We start from the raw sequence: 19,784 nt of genomic DNA, 5'->3' as shown, positions 1-19,784 counted from the left end.
TTAATCATGCATTTTTTTGTTAGACAGTCTCAGGTTCATCATTATGAAAGGGTGCCAATAATTAATATAATTAATTAATTAATAATTAATATGAATTGTTATGAAAGGGTGCCAATAATTCTGGATGTATCTGCTTGTTTGTTTTGCTACAAAATTGATTGAGGGAATATATATTTCTATTATGCAAGATAATTGTATTTTTTGCACAGGAGAGGGAGAAATGAGATTGATGCATCTCGAAACAATAAAAAAAAGATATATTTTATTGTTTACCATCTAATATTTTGTGATGATTTGTTTTTGATTGCCATTTTGAAGTTATGGTTTAATAATGTATAGATCTTTGAGAGAGTTTCATATCTTTATTTCCTAAAATTTCCAATCAAATTACTGTATAAATTATACATATTTTTACAGAAATTAAACCAGATATACTGATGGTTCAAGGGATCCCATATAATAATACCAAGAGGTATGTAACTGTATTGGCATTTGGTGCCTGGATGGTGTGTGAAGCAAGTGAAGTTGGACAATGTGCTCAGATAATGCTGCTCTGAAGTCTCTGAGCATGTGTGAGAGCTAGGACCAATGTAGCAAGGGAAATCCTTACCATTTGTTATTTCAATTTCAAAGTAAACAAGTTTATATAGAGTGGGATCCGTTCACAATTCAGATCCGCTATTTGTCAGGATTTGAACTCGGGAACAAAATCAAGTCAAAGATAGACCTACTAGGCTATACTATTGTCACACGTTACCGCAATGAAATTTGTTCTCGTTCTAATCTCTTGGAGCGGTGAGCCGCAGCTGTGCCACACTCGGGAAATTGGGAATTATTTGTAGTTGATCTGCATCTGACCCCCCCCCCCCAAATCCAACCCTTGACTGAGTGCCAAGCAGGGAGGCATTGGGTCTCATTTTTACATTCTTCGGTATGACCTGGCCGGGGATCGAACCCCAACCTCCCAGTTTCACCGGCAGACACTCTTAACAACAAGCCCACTGTCTGGTGCATTGACCTTTGGATCATGCAGATGGCATCTTAACACCGAGAGCTGTTGTACTTGGCTGTGCATCATAGCGCGCCACGAGCTTGTAGGTCTGCTATTTTTGAAAGATCGTGAAAATGCGGCACAGATCTTTGAATATATATTCTTTCAGAAGGTCAGGCCTAAATGGGTTTAAAGGAGAAAGAGAATTGGGATGAATCAGGCAGAGAATATGGGGACTCAGGCTCACTGTCACTGGCCCAGCGCGTGAGCCGCCAGCCAGAGGTTGTCAGTTCAAACCCAGCTGAGCTCTGTGTACTTTCACTCTGGAGCATGTTTTGGAGAAGAACACTGGAAAGAGATGGAAAGCTGAAGAGGTTCTCAAAGAGCCTGTTGGCTGTCTGGGTTAAGACACTGTCCATATGAGCCACAGGTCGTGGGTTCAAGTCCCGCCCATGTCCGTCTGCTCAACACATGTTTTAAAGAGTGAAGTCCAGAAGAACACCCTAAAACTGTGATAGGTTACAGAGAGCATGGTGGCTCCCTCTATTAAGACACTGGGTATATGATCCTCAGGTTGTGGGTTTGAATCCAGACAAGACTCATCATTTTTTTAAATCCTCGAAAATCATTAAAAACTACATACTATAGTATGCCGTCCGAAACCATGAACTATAGTATGTCGTTCTTTCATGATTTTCATCTTTTTTTCAAATCCTCCAAAATCACGAAAAACGACATGCTATAGTATGCCGTCCGAAACCAAAAGAGAAATGTATAACTTTGGCATGCTACTAGTCCTACATACTTACACCTAGAAACCCCATTCAAACCTATTTAGGTTCATCTTACGGTGGACATGTTTGCCTGAAAAGGAATCTTTGAAATGTTTCATAGTTTTAGAAATATAGTGCTTTAAATTTGAGAAATTTATAATGGCAGATAGTGGCATGTCAAAAAATCACTTTCACCTAGAAACTCCATTCACACTTTTTATAATTCAGCTTACTGTGGAGACACATGCTGGAACTTTTTACTTTGAAATGTTTTGTAGTTTCTGAGTTATTTAACTTAAACGCCCAATGCATTCTCAATGGCAATAGCACAAACTTTGGCATGCTACTAGTCCTACATACTTACACCTAGAAACCCCATTCAAACGTATGTAGGTTCATCTTACGGTGGACAGGTTTGCCTGAAAAGAAATCTTTGAAATGTGTCATAGTTTTAGAAATATAGAGCTTTCAAATTTTAGACATTTATAATGGGTCTCAATGGCAGCTCTATGGCACGTCAAAAAGTAACTTTCACCTAGAAACTCCATTCACACTTTTTATAATTCAGCTTACTGTGGAGACACATGCTGGAACTTTTTACTTTGAAATGTTTTGTAGTTTCTGAGTTATTTAACTTAAACGCCCAATGCATTCTCAATGGCAATAGCACAAACTTTGGCATGCTACAAGTCCTACATACTTACACCTAGAAACCCCATTCAAACTTATTTAGGTTCATCTTACGGTGGACATGTTTGCCTGAAAAGGAATCTTTGAAATGTTTCATAGTTTTAGAAATATAGTGCTTTTTAATTTGAGAAATTCAGAATGGGGGTCAATGGCAGATTTTGGCAATTAAATATTTGAGTGGGGTTTGAACCCACAATCTCCAGATCATGCAGCCAGTGTGCTAAGTCACTGATCTACTTGGTACCTGCCACAACACAGTCTGCTGTTCCCTTTGAGTACAACATTGATACAAAAATAAAATACAAAAAATAAAATAACAGGAGATTTGTCTATTGTTTCTTTTGCTGTTGTTTATCTCTAGACGTTCGAATGTTTATGAACCACAATGGAAACAAGTCTCTGGCTCTTCTGTCATTATCTATTCGGCCTTTTAAGAACAGCATGCACAGCGGCTCACTGGGTACAGAGCCTGCCTGGGAATCAGGAGGCTGCAGGTTCAAGTCCTGGCTCTGACATAGTGTCCCAAAATCATGAAAATATGACAAAATATATTATGACGTCCCAAACCATGGACTATAGTATGTCGTTTTTTCATGATTTTCATATTTTTTTCAAATCCTCCAAAATCATGAAAAACGACATGCTATAGTATGCCGTCCGAAAAAAATTATAACTTTGGCATGCTACTAGTCCTACATACTTAAACCTAGAATCCCCATTCAAACCTATTTAGGTTCATCTTACGGTGGACATGTTTGCCTGAAAAGGAATCTTTGAAACGTTTCATAGTTTTAGAAATATAGTGCTTTAAACTTGATAAATGTATAATGGCAGATAATGGCACATCAAAAAAAACATTCACCTAGAAACTCTATTCACACTTTTTATAAGTCAGCTTTCTGTGGAGACACATGCTGGAACTTTTTACTTTGAAATGTTTTGTAGTTTCTGAGTTATTTAAGTTAAACGCCCAATGCATTCCCAATGGCAATAGCAAAAACTTTGGCATGCTACTAGTCCTACATACTTACACCTAGAAACCCCATTCAAACCTATTTAGGTTCATCTTACGGTGGACATGTTTGCCTGAAAAGGAATCTTTGAAATGTTTCATCGTTTTAGAAATATAGTGCTTTTAAATTTGAGAAATTCAGAATGGGGGTCAATGGCAGATTTTGGCAAGTAAAGATTTGAGTGGGGTTTGAACCCACAATCTCCAGATCATGCAGCCAGTGTGCTAAGTCACTGATCTACTTGGTACCTGCCACAACACAGTCTGCTGTTCCCTTTGAGTACAACATTGATACAAAAATAAAATACAAAAAATAAAATAACAGGAGATTTGTCTATTGTTTCTTTTGCTGTTGTTTATCTCTAGACGTTCGAATGTTTATGAACCACAATGGAAACAAGTCTCTGGCTCTTCTGTCATTATCTATTCGGCCTTTTAAGAACAGCATGCACAGCGGCTCACTGGGTACAGAGCCTGCCTGGGAATCAGGAGGCTGCAGGTTCAAGTCCTGGCTCTGACATAGTGTCCTAAAATCATGAAAATATGACAAAATATATTATGCCGTCCCAAACCATGGACTATAGTATGTCGTTTTTTCATGATTTTCATCTTTTTTTCAAATCCTCCAAAATCATGAAAAACGACATGCTATAGTATGCCGTCCGAAGCCATGAACTATAGTATGTAGTTTTTTCATGATTTTCATCTTTTTTTCAAATAGTCCAAAATCACGAAAAACGACATGCTATAGTATGCCGTCCAAAAAAAATTATAACTTATGGCATGCTACTAGTCCTACATACTTACACCTAGAATCCCCATTCAAACCTATTTAGGTTCATCTTACGGTGGACATGTTTGCCTGAAAAGGAATCTTTGAAACGTTTCATAGTTTTAGAAATATAGTGCTTTAAACTTGAGAAATGTATAATGGCAGATAATGGCACATCAAAAAAACATTCACCTAGAAACTCCATTCACACTTTTTATAATTCAGCTTTCTGTGGAGACACATGCTGGAACTTTTTACTTTGAAATGTTTTGTAGTTTCTGAGTTATTTAAGTTAAACGCCCAATGCATTCCCAATGGCAATAGCACAAACTTTGGCATGCTACTAGTCCTACATACTTACACCTAGAAACCCCATTCAAACCTATTTAGGTTCATCTTACGGTGGACATGTTTGCCTGAAAAGGAATCTTTGAAATGTTTCATCGTTTTAGAAATATAGTGCTTTTAAATTTGAGAAATTCAGAATGGGGGTCAATGGCAGATTTTGGCAAGTAAAGATTTGAGTAGGGTTTGAACCTACAATCTCCAGATCATGCAGCCAGTGTGCTAAGTCACTGATCTACTTGGTACCTGCCACAACACAGTCTGCTGTTCCCTTTGAGTACAACATTGATACAAAAATAAAATACAAAAAATAAAATAACAGGAGATTTGTCTATTGTTTCTTTTGCTGTTGTTTATCTCTAGACGTTCGAATGTTTATGAACCACAATGGAAACAAGTCTCTGGCTCTTCTGTCATTATCTATTCGGCCTTTTAAGAACAGCATGCACAGCGGCTCACTGGGTACAGAGCCTGCCTGGGAATCAGGAGGCTGCAGGTTCAAGTCCTGGCTCTGACATAGTGTCCCAAAATCATGAAAATATGACAAAATATATTATGCCGTCCCAAACCATGGACTATAGTATGTCGTTTTTTCATGATTTTCATCTTTTTTTCAAATCCTCCAAAATCATGAAAAACGACATGCTATAGTATGCCGTCCGAAAAAAAATATAACTTTGGCATGCTACTAGTCCTACATACTTACACCTAGAATCCCCATTCAAACCTATTTAGGTTCATTTTACGGTGGACATGTTTGCCTGAAAAGGAATCTTTGAAACGTTTCATAGTTTTAGAAATATAGTGCTTTAAACTTGAGAAATGTATAATGGCAGATAATGGCACATCAAAAAAACATTCACCTAGAAACTCTATTCACACTTTTTATAAGTCAGCTTTCTGTGGAGACACATGCTGGAACTTTTTACTTTGAAATGTTTTGTAGTTTCTGAGTTATTTAAGTTAAACGCCCAATGCATTCCCAATGGCAATAGCAAAAACTTTGGCATGCTACTAGTCCTACATACTTACACCTAGAAACCCCATTCAAACCTATTTAGGTTCATCTTACGGTGGACATGTTTGCCTGAAAAGGAATCTTTGAAATGTTTCATCGTTTTAGAAATATATTGCTTTTAAATTTGAGAAATTCAGAATGGGGGTCAATGGCAGATTTTGGCAAGTAAAGATTTGAGTGGGGTTTGAACCCACAATCTCCAGATCATGCAGCCAGTGTGCTAAGTCACTGATCTACTTGGTACCTGCCACAACACAGTCTGCTGTTCCCTTTGAGTACAACATTGATACAAAAATAAAATACAAAAAATAAAATAACAGGAGATTTGTCTATTGTTTATTTTGCTGTTGTTTATCTCTAGACGTTCGAATGTTTATGAACCACAATGGAAACAAGTCTCTGGCTCTTCTGTCATTATCTATTCGGCCTTTTAAGAACAGCATGCACAGCGGATCACTGGGTACAGAGCCTGCCTGGGAATCAGGAGGCTGCAGGTTCAAGTCCTGGCTCTGACATAGTGTCCCAAAATCATGAAAATATGACAAAATATATTATGCCGTCCCAAACCATGGACTATAGTATGTCGTTTTTTCATGATTTTCATCTTTTTTTCAAATCCTCCAAAATCATGAAAAACGACATGCTATAGTATGCCGTCCGAAGCCATGAACTATAGTATGTAGTTTTTTCATGATTTTCATCTTTTTTTCAAATAGTCCAAAATCACGAAAAACGACATGCTATAGTATGCCGTCCAAAAAAAATTATAACTTTGGCATGCTACTAGTCCTACATACTTACACCTAGAATCCCCATTCAAACCTATTTAGGTTCATCTTACGGTGGACATGTTTGCCTGAAAAGGAATCTTTGAAACGTTTCATAGTTTTAGAAATATAGTGCTTTAAACTTGAGAAATGTATAATGGCAGATAATGGCACATCAAAAAAACATTCACCTAGAAACTCCATTCACACTTTTTCTAATTCAGCTTTCTGTGGAGACACATGCTGGAACTTTTTACTTTGAAATGTTTTGTAGTTTCTGAGTTATTTAAGTTAAACGCCCAATGCATTCCCAATGGCAATAGCACAAACTTTGGCATGCTACTAGTCCTACATACTTACACCTAGAAACCCCATTCAAACCTATTTAGGTTCATCTTACGGTGGACATGTTTGCCTGAAAAGGAATCTTTGAAATGTTTCATCGTTTTAGAAATATAGTGCTTTTAAATTTGAGAAATTCAGAATGGGGGTCCATGGCAGATTTTGGCAAGTAAAGATTTGAGTAGGGTTTGAACCTACAATCTCCAGATCATGCAGCCAGTGTGCTAAGTCACTGATCTACTTGGTACCTGCCACAACACAGTCTGCTGTTCCCTTTGAGTACAACATTGATACAAAAATAAAATACAAAAAATAAAATAACAGGAGATTTGTCTATTGTTTCTTTTGCTGTTGTTTATCTCTAGACGTTCGAATGTTTATGAACCACAATGGAAACAAGTCTCTGGCTCTTCTGTCATTATCTATTCCGCCTTTTAAGAACAGCATGCACAGCGGCTCACTGGGTACAGAGCCTGCCTGGGAATCAGGAGGCTGCAGGTTCAAGTCCTGGCTCTGCTATGTCCCAAAATCATGAAAATATGACAAAATATATTATGCCGTCCCAAACCATGGACTATAGTATGTCGTTTTTTCATGATTTTCATCTTTTTTTCAAATCCTCCAAAATCATGAAAAACGACATGCTATAGTATGCCGTCCGAAAAAAAATTATAACTTTGGCATGCTACTAGTCCTACATACTTACACCTAGAATCCCCATTCAAACCTATTTAGGTTCATCTTACGGTGGACATGTTTGCCTGAAAAGGAATCTTTGAAACGTTTCATAGTTTTAGAAATATAGTGCTTTAAACTTGAGAAATGTATAATGGCAGATAATGGCACATCAAAAAAACATTCACCTAGAAACTCTATTCACACTTTTTATAAGTCAGCTTTCTGTGGAGACACATGCTGGAACTTTTTACTTTGAAATGTTTTGTAGTTTCTGAGTTATTTAAGTTAAACGCCCAATGCATTCCCAATGGCAATAGCAAAAACTTTGGCATGCTACTAGTCCTACATACTTACACCTAGAAACCCCATTCAAACCTATTTAGGTTCATCTTACGGTGGACATGTTTGCCTGAAAAGGAATCTTTGAAATGTTTCATCGTTTTAGAAATATAGTGCTTTTAAATTTGAGAAATTCAGAATGGGGGTCAATGGCAGATTTTGGCAAGTAAAGATTTGAGTGGGGTTTGAACCCACAATCTCCAGATCATGCAGCCAGTGTGCTAAGTCACTGATCTACTTGGTACCTGCCACAACACAGTCTGCTGTTCCCTTTGAGTACAACATTGATACAAAAATAAAGTACAAAAAATAAAATAACAGGAGATTTGTCTATTGTTTCTTTTGCTGTTGTTTATCTCTAGACGTTCGAATGTTTATGAACCACAATGGAAACAAGTCTCTGGCTCTTCTGTCATTATCTATTCGGCCTTTTAAGAACAGCATGCACAGCGGATCACTGGGTACAGAGCCTGCCTGGGAATCAGGAGGCTGCAGGTTCAAGTCCTGGCTCTGACATAGTGTCCCAAAATCATGAAAATATGACAAAATATATTATGCCGTCCCAAACCATGGACTATAGTATGTCGTTTTTTATGATTTTCATCTTTTTTTCAAATCCTCCAAAATCATGAAAAACGACATGCTATAGTATGCCGTCCGAAGCCATGAACTATAGTATGTAGTTTTTTCATGATTTTCATCTTTTTTTCAAATAGTCCAAAATCACGAAAAACGACATGCTATAGTATGCCGTCCAAAACAAATTATAACTTTGGCATGCTACTAGTCCTACATACTTACACCTAGAATCCCCATTCAAACCTATTTAGGTTCATCTTACGGTGGACATGTTTGCCTGAAAAGGAATCTTTGAAACGTTTCATAGTTTTAGAAATATAGTGCTTTAAACTTGAGAAATGTATAATGGCAGATAATGGCACATCAAAAAAACATTCACCTAGAAACTCCATTCACACTTTTTATAATTCAGCTTTCTGTGGAGACACATGCTGGAACTTTTTACTTTGAAATGTTTTGTAGTTTCTGAGTTATTTAAGTTAAACGCCCAATGCATTCCCAATGGCAATAGCACAAACTTTGGCATGCTACTAGTCCTACATACTTACACCTAGAAACCCCATTCAAACCTATTTAGGTTCATCTTACGGTGGACATGTTTGCCTGAAAAGGAATATTTGAAATGTTTCATCGTTTTAGAAATATAGTGCTTTTAAATTTGAGAAATTCAGAATGGGGGTCAATGGCAGATTTTGGCAAGTAAAGATTTGAGTGGGGTTTGAACCTACAATCTCCAGATCATGCAGCCAGTGTGCTAAGTCACTGATCTACTTGGTACCTGCCACAACACAGTCTGCTGTTCCCTTTGAGTACAACATTGATACAAAAATAAAATACAAAAAATAAAATAACAGGAGATTTGTCTATTGTTTCTTTTGCTGTTGTTTATCTCTAGACGTTCGAATGTTTATGAACCACAATGGAAACAAGTCTCTGGCTCTTCTGTCATTATCTATTCCGCCTTTTAAGAACAGCATGCACAGCGGCTCACTGGGTACAGAGCCTGCCTGGGAATCAGGAGGCTGCAGGTTCAAGTCCTGGCTCTGACATAGTGTCCCAAAATCATGAAAATATGACAAAATATATTATGCCGTCCCAAATCATGGACTATAGTATGTCGTTTTTTCATGATTTTCATCTTTTTTTCAAATCCTCCAAAATCATGAAAAACGACATGCTATAGTATGCCGTCCGAAGCCATGAACTATAGTATGTAGTTTTTTCATGATTTTCATCTTTTTTTCAAATCCTCCAAAATCATGAAAAACGACATGCTATAGTATGCCGTCCGAAAAAAATTATAACTTTGGCATGCTACTAGTCCTACATACTTACACCTAGAATCCCCATTCAAACCTATTTAGGTTCATCTTACGGTGGACATGTTTGCCTGAAAAGGAATCTTTGAAACGTTTCATAGTTTTAGAAATATAGTGCTTTAAACTTGAGAAATGTATAATGGCAGATAATGGCACATCAAAAAAACATTCACCTAGAAACTCTATTCACACTTTTTATAAGTCAGCTTTCTGTGGAGACACATGCTGGAACTTTTTACTTTGAAATGTTTTGTAGTTTCTGAGTTATTTAAGTTAAACGCCCAATGCATTCCCAATGGCAATAGCAAAAACTTTGGCATGCTACTAGTCCTACATACTTACACCTAGAAACCCCATTCAAACCTATTTAGGTTCATCTTACGGTGGACATGTTTGCCTGAAAAGGAATCTTTGAAATGTTTCATCGTTTTAGAAATATAGTGCTTTTAAATTTGAGAAATTCAGAATGGGGGTCAATGGCAGATGTTTGGCAAGTAAAGATTTGAGTGGGGTTTGAACCCACAATCTCCAGATCATGCAGCCAGTGTGCTAAGTCACTGATCTACTTGGTACCTGCCACAACACAGTCTGCTGTTCCCTTTGAGTACAACATTGATACAAAAATAAAATACAAAAAATAAAATAACAGGAGATTTGTCTATTGTTTCTTTTGCTGTTGTTTATCTCTAGACGTTCGAATGTTTATGAACAACAATGGAAACAAGTCTCTGGCTCTTCTGTCATTATCTATTCGGCCTTTTAAGAACAGCATGCACAGCGGCTCACTGTGTACAGAGCCTGCCTGGGAATCAGGAGGCTGCAGGTTCAAGTCCTGGCTCTGACATAGTGTCCCAAAATCATGAAAATATGACAAAATATATTATGCCGTCCCAAACCATGGACTATAGTATGTCGTTTTTTCATGATTTTCATCTTTTTTTCAAATCCTCCAAAATCATGAAAAACGACATGCTATAGTATGCCGTCCGAAGCCATGAACTATAGTATGTCGTTTTTTCATGATTTTCATCTTTTTTTCAAATAGTCCAAAATCACGAAAAACGACATGCTATAGTATGCCGTCCAAAAAATTTTATAACTTTGGCATGCTACTAGTCCTACATACTTACACCTAGAATCCCCATTCAAACCTATTTAGGTTCATCTTACGGTGGACATGTTTGCCTGAAAAGGAATCTTTGAAACGTTTCATAGTTTTAGAAATATAGTGCTTTAAACTTGAGAAATGTATAATGGCAGATAATGGCACATCAAAAAAACATTCACCTAGAAACTCCATTCACACTTTTTATAATTCAGCTTTCTGTGGAGACACATGCTGGAACTTTTTACTTTGAAATGTTTTGTAGTTTCTGAGTTATTTAAGTTAAACGCCCAATGCATTCCCAATGGCAATAGCACAAACTTTGGCATGCTACTAGTCCTACATACTTACACCTAGAAACCCCATTCAAACCTATTTAGGTTCATCTTACGGTGGACATGTTTGCCTGAAAAGGAATCTTTGAAATGTTTCATCGTTTTAGAAATATAGTGCTTTTAAATTTGAGAAATTCAGAATGGGGGTCAATGGCAGATTTTGGCAAGTAAAGATTTGAGTGGGGTTTGAACCTACAATCTCCAGATCATGCAGCCAGTGTGCTAAGTCACTGATCTACTTGGTACCTGCCACAACACAGTCTGCTGTTCCCTTTGAGTACAACATTGATACAAAAATAAAATACAAAAAATAAAATAACAGGAGATTTGTCTATTGTTTCTTTTGCTGTTGTTTATCTCTAGACGTTCGAATGTTTATGAACCACAATGGAAACAAGTCTCTGGCTCTTCTGTCATTATCTATTCCGCCTTTTAAGAACAGCATGCACAGCGGCTCACTGGGTACAGAGCCTGCCTGGGAATCAGGAGGCTGCAGGTTCAAGTCCTGGCTCTGACATAGTGTCCCAAAATCATGAAAATATGACAAAATATATTATGCCGTCCCAAATCATGGACTATAGTATGTCGTTTTTTCATGATTTTCATCTTTTTTTCAAATCCTCCAAAATCATGAAAAACGACATGCTATAGTATGCCGTCCGAAAAAAATTATGACTTTGGCATGCTACTAGTCCTACATACTTACACCTAGAATCCCCATTCAAACCTATTTAGGTTCATCTTACCGTGGACATGTTTGCCTGAAAAGGAATCGTTGAAACGTTTCATAGTTTTAGAAATATAGTGCTTTAAACTTGAGAAATGTATAATGGCAGATAATGGCACATCAAAAAAACATTCACCTAGAAACTCTATTCACACTTTTTACAAGTCAGCTTTCTGTGGAGACACATGCTGGAACTTTTTACTTTGAAATGTTTTGTAGTTTCTGAGTTATTTAAGTTAAACGCCCAATGCATTCCCAATGGCAATAGCACAAACTTTGGCATGCTACTAGTCCTACATACTTACACCTAGAAACCCCATTCAAACCTATTTAGGTTCATCTTACGGTGGACATGTTTGCCTGAAAAGGAATCTTTGAAATGTTTCATCGTTTTAGAAATATAGTGCTTTTAAATTTGAGAAATTCAGAATGGGGGTCAATGGCAGATTTTGGCAAGTAAAGATTTGAGTGGGGTTTGAACCCACAATCTCCAGATCATGCAGCCAGTGTGCTAAGTCACTGATCTACTTGGTACCTGCCACAACACAGTCTGCTGTTCCCTTTGAGTACAACATTGATACAAAAATAAAATACAAAAAATAAAATAACAGGAGATTTGTCTATTGTTTCTTTTGCTGTTGTTTATCTCTAGACGTTCGAATGTTTATGAACCACAATGGAAACAAGTCTCTGGCTCTTCTGTCATTATCTATTCGGCCTTTTAAGAACAGCATGCACAGCGGCTCACTGGGTACAGAGCCTGCCTGGGAATCAGGAGGCTGCAGGTTCAAGTCCTGGCTCTGACATAGTGTCCCAAAATCATGAAAATATGACAAAATATATTATGCCGTCCCAAACCATGGACTATAGTATGTCGTTTTTTCATGATTTTCATCTTTTTTTCAAATCCTCCAAAATCATGAAAAACGACATGCTATAGTATGCCGTCCGAAAAAAATTATAACTTTGGCATGCTACTAGTCCTACATACTTACACCTAGAATCCCCATTCAAACCTATTTAGGTTCATCTTACGGTGGACATGTTTGCCTGAAAAGGAATCTTTGAAATGTTTCATCGTTTTAGAAATATAGTGCTTTTAAATTTGAGAAATTCAGAATGGGGGTCAATGGCAGATTTTGGCAAGTAAAGATTTGAGTGGGGTTTGTACCCACAATCTCCAGATCATGCAGCCAGTGTGCTAAGTCACTGATCTACTTGGTACCTGCCACAACACAGTCTGCTGTTCCCTTTGAGTACAACATTGATACAAAAATAAAATACAAAAAATAAAATAACAGGAGATTTGTCTATTGTTTCTTTTGCTGTTGTTTATCTCTAGACGTTCGAATGTTTATGAACCACAATGGAAACAAGTCTCTGGCTCTTCTGTCATTATCTATTCGGCCTTTTAAGAACATCAAGCACAGCGGCTCACTGGGTACAGAGCCTGCCTGGGAATCAGGAGGCTGCAGGTTCAAGTCCTGGCTCTGACATAGTGTCCCAAAATCATGAAAATATGACAAAATATATTATGCCGTCCCAAACCATGGACTATAGTATGTCGTTTTTTCATGATTTTCATCTTTTTTTCAAATCCTCCAAAATCATGAAAAACGACATGCTATAGTATGCCGTCCGAAGCCATGAACTATAGTATGTAGTTTTTTCATGATTTTCATATTTTTTTCAAATAGTCCAAAATCACGAAAAACGACATGCTATAGTATGCCGTCCAATACAAATTATAACTTTGGCATGCTACTAGTCCTACATACTTACACCTAGAATCCCCATTCAAACCTATTTAGGTTCATCTTACGGTGGACATGTTTGCCTGAAAAGGAATCTTTGAAACGTTTCATAGTTTTAGAAATATAGTGCTTTAAACTTGAGAAATGTATAATGGCAGATAATGGCACATCAAAAAAACATTCACCTAGAAACTCCATTCACACTTTTTATAATTCAGCTTTCTGTGGAGACACATGCTGGAACTTTTTACTTTGAAATGTTTTGTAGTTTCTGAGTTATTTAAGTTAAACGCCCAATGCATTCCCAATGGCAATAGCACAATTTTTGGCATGCTACTAGTCCTACATACTTACACCTAGAAACCCCATTCAAACCTATTTAGGTTCATCTTATGGTGGACATGTTTGCCTGAAAAGGAATCTTTGAAATGTTTCATCGTTTTAGAAATATAGTGCTTTTAAATTTGAGAAATTCAGAATGGGGGTCAATGGCAGATTTTGGCAAGTAAAGATTTGAGAGGGGTTTGAACCCACAATCTCCAGATCATGCAGCCAGTGTGCTAAGTCACTGATCTACTTGGTACCTGCCACAACACAGTCTGCTGTTCCCTTTGAGTACAACATTGATACAAAAAAAAAATACAAAAAATAAAATAACAGGAGATTTGTCTATTATTTCTTTTGCTGTTGTTTATCTCTAGACGTTCGAATGTTTATGAACCACAATGGAAACAAGTCTCTGGCTCTTCTGTCATTATCTATTCGGCCTTTTAAGAACAGCATGCACAGCGGCTCACTGGGTACAGAGCCTGCCTGGGAATCAGGAGGCTGCAGGTTCAAGTCCTGGCTCTGACATAGTGTCCCAAAATCATGAAAATATGACAAAATATATTATGCCGTCCCAAACCATGGACTATAGTATGTCGTTTTTTCATGATTTTCATCTTTTTTTTCAAATCCTCCAAAATCATGAAAAACGACATGCTATAGTATGCCGTCCGAAAAAAATTATAACTTTGGCATGCTACTAGTCCTACATACTTACACCTAGAATCCCCATTCAAACCTATTAAGGTTCATCTTACGGTGGACATGTTTGCCTGAAAAGGAATCTTTGAAACGTTTCATAGTTTTAGAAATATAGTGCTTTAAACTTGATAAATGTATAATGGCAGATAATGGCACATCAAAAAAACATTCACCTAGAAACTCTATTCACACTTTTTATAAGTCAGCTTTCTGGGGAGACACATGCTGGAACTTTTTACTTTGAAATGTTTTGTAGTTTCTGAGTTATTTAAGTTAAACGCCCAATGCATTCCCAATGGCAATAGCAAAAACTTTGGCATGCTACTAGTCCTACATACTTACACCTAGAAACCCCATTCAAACCTATTTAGGTTCATCTTACGGTGGACATGTTTGCCTGAAAAGGAATCTTTGAAATGTTTCATCGTTTTAGAAATATAGTGCTTTTAAATTTGAGAAATTCAGAATGGGGGTCAATGGCAGATTTTGGCAAGTAAAGATTTGAGTGGGGTTTGAACCCACAATCTCCAGATCATGCAGCCAGTGTGCTAAGTCACTGATCTACTTGGTACCTGCCACAACACAGTCTGCTGTTCCCTTTGAGTACAACATTGATACAAAAATAAAATACAAAAAATAAAATAACAGGAGATTTGTCTATTGTTTCTTTTGCTGTTGTTTATCTCTAGACGTTCGAATGTTTATGAACCACAATGGAAACAAGTCTCAGGCTCTTCTGTCATTATCTATTCGGCCTTTTAAGAACAGCATGCACAGCGGCTCACTGGGTACAGAGCCTGCCTGGGAATCAGGAGGCTGCAGGTTCAAGTCCTGGCTCTGACATAGTGTCCCAAAATCATGAAAATATGACAAAATATATTATGCCGTCCCAAACCATGGACTATAGTATGTCGTTTTTTCATGATTTTCATCTTTTTTTCAAATCCTCCAAAATCATGAAAAACGACATGCTATAGTATGCCGTCCGAAGCCATGAACTATAGTATGTAGTTTTTTCATGATTTTCATCTTTTTTTCAAATAGTCCAAAATCACGAAAAACGACATGCTATAGTATGCCGTCCAAAAAAATGTATAACTTTGGCATGCTACTAGTCCTACATACTTACACCTAGAATCCCCATTCAAACCTATTTAGGTTCATCTTACGGTGGACATGTTTGCCTGAAAAGGAATCTTTGAAACGTTTCATAGTTTTAGAAATATAGTGCTTTAAACTTGAGAAATGTATAATGGCAGATAATGGCACATCAAAAAAACATTCACCTAGAAACTCCATTCACACTTTTTATAATTCAGCTTTCTGTGGAGACACATGCTGGAACTTTTTACTTTGAAATGTTTTGTAGTTTCTGAGTTATTTAAGTTAAACGCCCAATGCATTCCCAATGGCAATAGCACAAACTTTGGCATGCTACTAGTCCTACATACTTACACCTAGAAACCCCATTCAAACCTATTTAGGTTCATCTTACGGTGGACATGTTTGCCTGAAAAGGAATCTTTGAAATGTTTCATCGTTTTAGAAATATAGTGCTTTTAAATTTGAGAAATTCAGAATGGGGGTCAATGGCAGATTTTGGCAAGTAAAGATTTGAGTGGGGTTTGAACCTACAATCTCCGGCGCGCGGCCGTCGCGTATTGTTTAGCTAAACGGCCCTAAACGAGGTCCCGTTCATTCTCTATGGTAGTGAATTTTCACTACGGGCGCAGTACCGCTTCCGGCCGCAACGTGGGTGCGGACGGCGGCCGCGGCGCTGTCCTAAACTTCGGTACCGATGTAATATATGTCTGGCCACAGAGTGGGTGTGGATGGGCTGGCTGTGGCGCTGTCCTAATCTCACTGCCGATGTAATATACGTCTGGCCACAGAGTGGGTGTGGATGGGCTGGCTGTGGCGCTGTAACTGAATGTCACTGCCAAATGCCTCTGTTCTTCTTCTCTCGAGTTATGTTTATCCTCTCGTCTCGTTGCCTGTATTTTGTCCTGCTCATCATCATCATCACCTTTGTGTTACTTTATCACAGCGAACAATCACATCAAGGTCTGTGAAATATTTTGTAATGAATAGCTGACTCTCTCGCGATTTTGGCGTTTACGTTTTATATATTTTTGGACGAGATTAATGCCTGGATTCATATATGTCTCTCTGCCTGTTTAATGTTTACGTCATATACATGAAGTCCCGAGCAGCAGCAGAAACTGACAGGTCGGTACAATGCATTGTCTCGACCACAGAAACGCCGATAAAGACGTGTAACATAATGTGTATACATTGACAGATTTTTTATTTTGCACGTCTTTGACAAAGGAAGGGCTGCTAATCGAATTAGCGTGTTAGCGTCATCGTAAACAGACGTTGTATGGCTCAATGGGGCACGAACAGATCACTTTCTGACTTGTCAAAGGAAACGTTTTAATGCTTATGTCTTGGTGATTTGGTGAATGTAGTGGATTAGTTTTTAGATCGATCAGGGATCTGTTAATTATGTACTGTGCTGAGCTGTTACTGTACATGGAGCTGAACCCTATAGCAACCAGCAGACAAAATAATAACGCACTGTATCAGTGTTTACTCCTGCTTAGACCCTACAAAAGACCCGATGTTATATTTCAGGGTGTAACATTTATTTGACTGAGTTTAATGGTCTGATTTGTTGAAAATAGCTGATCAACAAGCTCGTAGATCGCCTAGTTTCAAATAGCCGATGTATAGGCTTTATAGTTGCTTTAGCTGATGTTGATGCTATTTAAAAAACAAAACACAAAATCTGGGGGTCCCCGGACCCCTCACTGTGCTATTGGAAGCTATATTGTTATTATAGGTCAGTCAGTAAACACTGAAGTTGGTGCTTTCATTTAAGTACATTGATTCACAATACCAGAATGCACTTTTAATTATAATACATGAAGCAGACAGCCATGTGATTAAATCTTTAGCATTACACTGCAACCACACTGTGGTTAATATGTTTTATTCACAATGTAAAGTTATTGTACTCCTATCATGGTGTAGTCAAGCACAGTGGATTCATATCGTAATAGATCTGGGATGTTAACATGTTAACAGCAAAACTGTGTTCAATGAATTGCCTCATCAACTGTTATTGCTACTCCTAGAGCATGTTGACAGCTTAGTTATCTCTGTGTTATAATTAATGGGCTTGGTTGGTTACATTCTTTTATTAGACAAATGTAGAACAGTATAAGTACAGTCAAAACAATTCACATGCAAGTAAAGACATGGTGTTGCAAAGCAAAAAAAGCACTGGTAGAGTACTATCCGAGGTTCTGCCTCGATATAGGGTTCGAAGCCCTACAGCGCTGTGACCTGCTGACTGCCTCACCTTAGTCCTGTTGGTATATTTACATTAAATATGAAATGCACTATTTCACTAGAGTGTAAAGACGCTGTGTTCAGATTACCACACTTGAAACCCAAATATATTGTCTACCATACAACAACATAATTTGTGTGATATAGCAATGCAATTTTAATTGTCATATCAATATTTATAACACCCAGACAGCTAATGCAGTGTTTTCCAAACTGTGGGTCTCTCACTCAACAGTAAACAAGCCAACATACAGTTTAAGTGTACACTTGAGTTTTGGTGTTTAGTAAGAGTCATGACTGTACTTTTCAAGGTGTATACTGTAGCTTGCTGCAAGCAGATGACTGTCTTTTTATTTTATTTGATACTTTATTTAGTATTTTCAACAGTTGTAGACCTGAGGACGATTCTACAAGTGTCTTCTAAATCATGACAATTTTCTGAAAAATCTATGCTTTCATGTCAGTGGTGCTCAACCTTTTTCATGTCATGGACCCCCAGAATGATCTGTATTTCGCCGCTGACCACCATCTAAAAACGTGTGTCTAATATTTGCGCCACATTTTCAAGATTTTCCAAACATAGCAGATCTACAAGCTCATAGTGCGGCACTCGGTGCCGCACTATGAGCTTGTAGATCTGCTATTTTTCAATAGCTAAAGTATAACATAATCCTTAAAACACCAAAAGGGGTTCCCGGCCAGAATGGGTTAACCATACAACAAGTCCCTGTGCCCCTTTGCCACACACGCCCAGGAACTGCTTCACACAACACCAGCTGACACCGCCAAGGCTTCCTGGGTGATGGCGAGATGGAGGGACCAGTGGAAGGCAGCAGAACATCCAGGCTTCACCACTACATCAAGGATCCCACAGATGTTCATGGCCAGCCAGCACCTGCCCCGCATGGAGTGGACAACCCTCAATCGTCTGAGGACAGGTGTGGGACGTTTCAGTACAGCAATGCAGAAGTGGGGTCTGACAGATGTGTAGGCAGGGCAGGAGAGAGAGAGAGAGAGAGAGAGAGAGAGATGAATAGAGTATATAATTGCAATACATACAATCACTAGCAGGCAACTTTTATCTAATCTCACTTTTATTTGCACTGTTGCAAGGTCAACCTGTACACACTGCCCACGCTTGATGACTTGAATACATAGAACCAGAATGGAAACAAGGCCTGTTATCCTTTTAGCATTATCTGTATCTCTGTACTTCTTTGCAAACTATTCAATCAATTAAACAAACCATAAGAAGAATCCCTTCTGTATTTCTACTCAGCCGACACGTTTTGTGATTTGTGATTTGATGCATGAATTATAGGGACAATGCAGATCTTTCTAATCAAACTAACCGGTCATTTTAAAAACATTATGCTTTCCCTGCCTGTTTCAGGTGTTTCAGTTAACGAGTGAGTGAGTGGCAGACCTTGGTGACGCAGTGCAGGAGCTGGGTGCTGCCTTCATGGACGCACAGGTCAAAGTGTCCTTCTGGAGGCGAGGAGAAGGAGGGCCACCACATCACAGTCCACATCACCTCACAGTCCAACTGTCTGTACGCCTCTACTGTGCCTGAGGAACACACGCGTGCGCACACACACACACACACACACACACACACACACACACACACACACACACACACACACACACACACACACACACACACACACACACACACACACCAGTGTTGATAAAAACAAATGACTAAAACATTTTTCATAGAGAGAGAGAATGGACTCTGAATGGAATGGAATGGAAGCACCTTAAGGAATACAAATCATTGTGTACACTGTTTATACTCCTACACTGCTTACAGCAAATTACATCTGTATATAGAAATTCTGTTAAATAA

The sequence above is a fragment of the Electrona antarctica genome (assembly GCF_951216825.1).
Source record: "Electrona antarctica genome assembly, chromosome: 4".
Taxonomy (NCBI): Eukaryota; Metazoa; Chordata; class Actinopteri; order Myctophiformes; family Myctophidae; genus Electrona; species Electrona antarctica.
The sequence above is the reverse complement of the archived record's forward strand: the minus strand, read 5'-3'. Positions refer to the sequence as shown.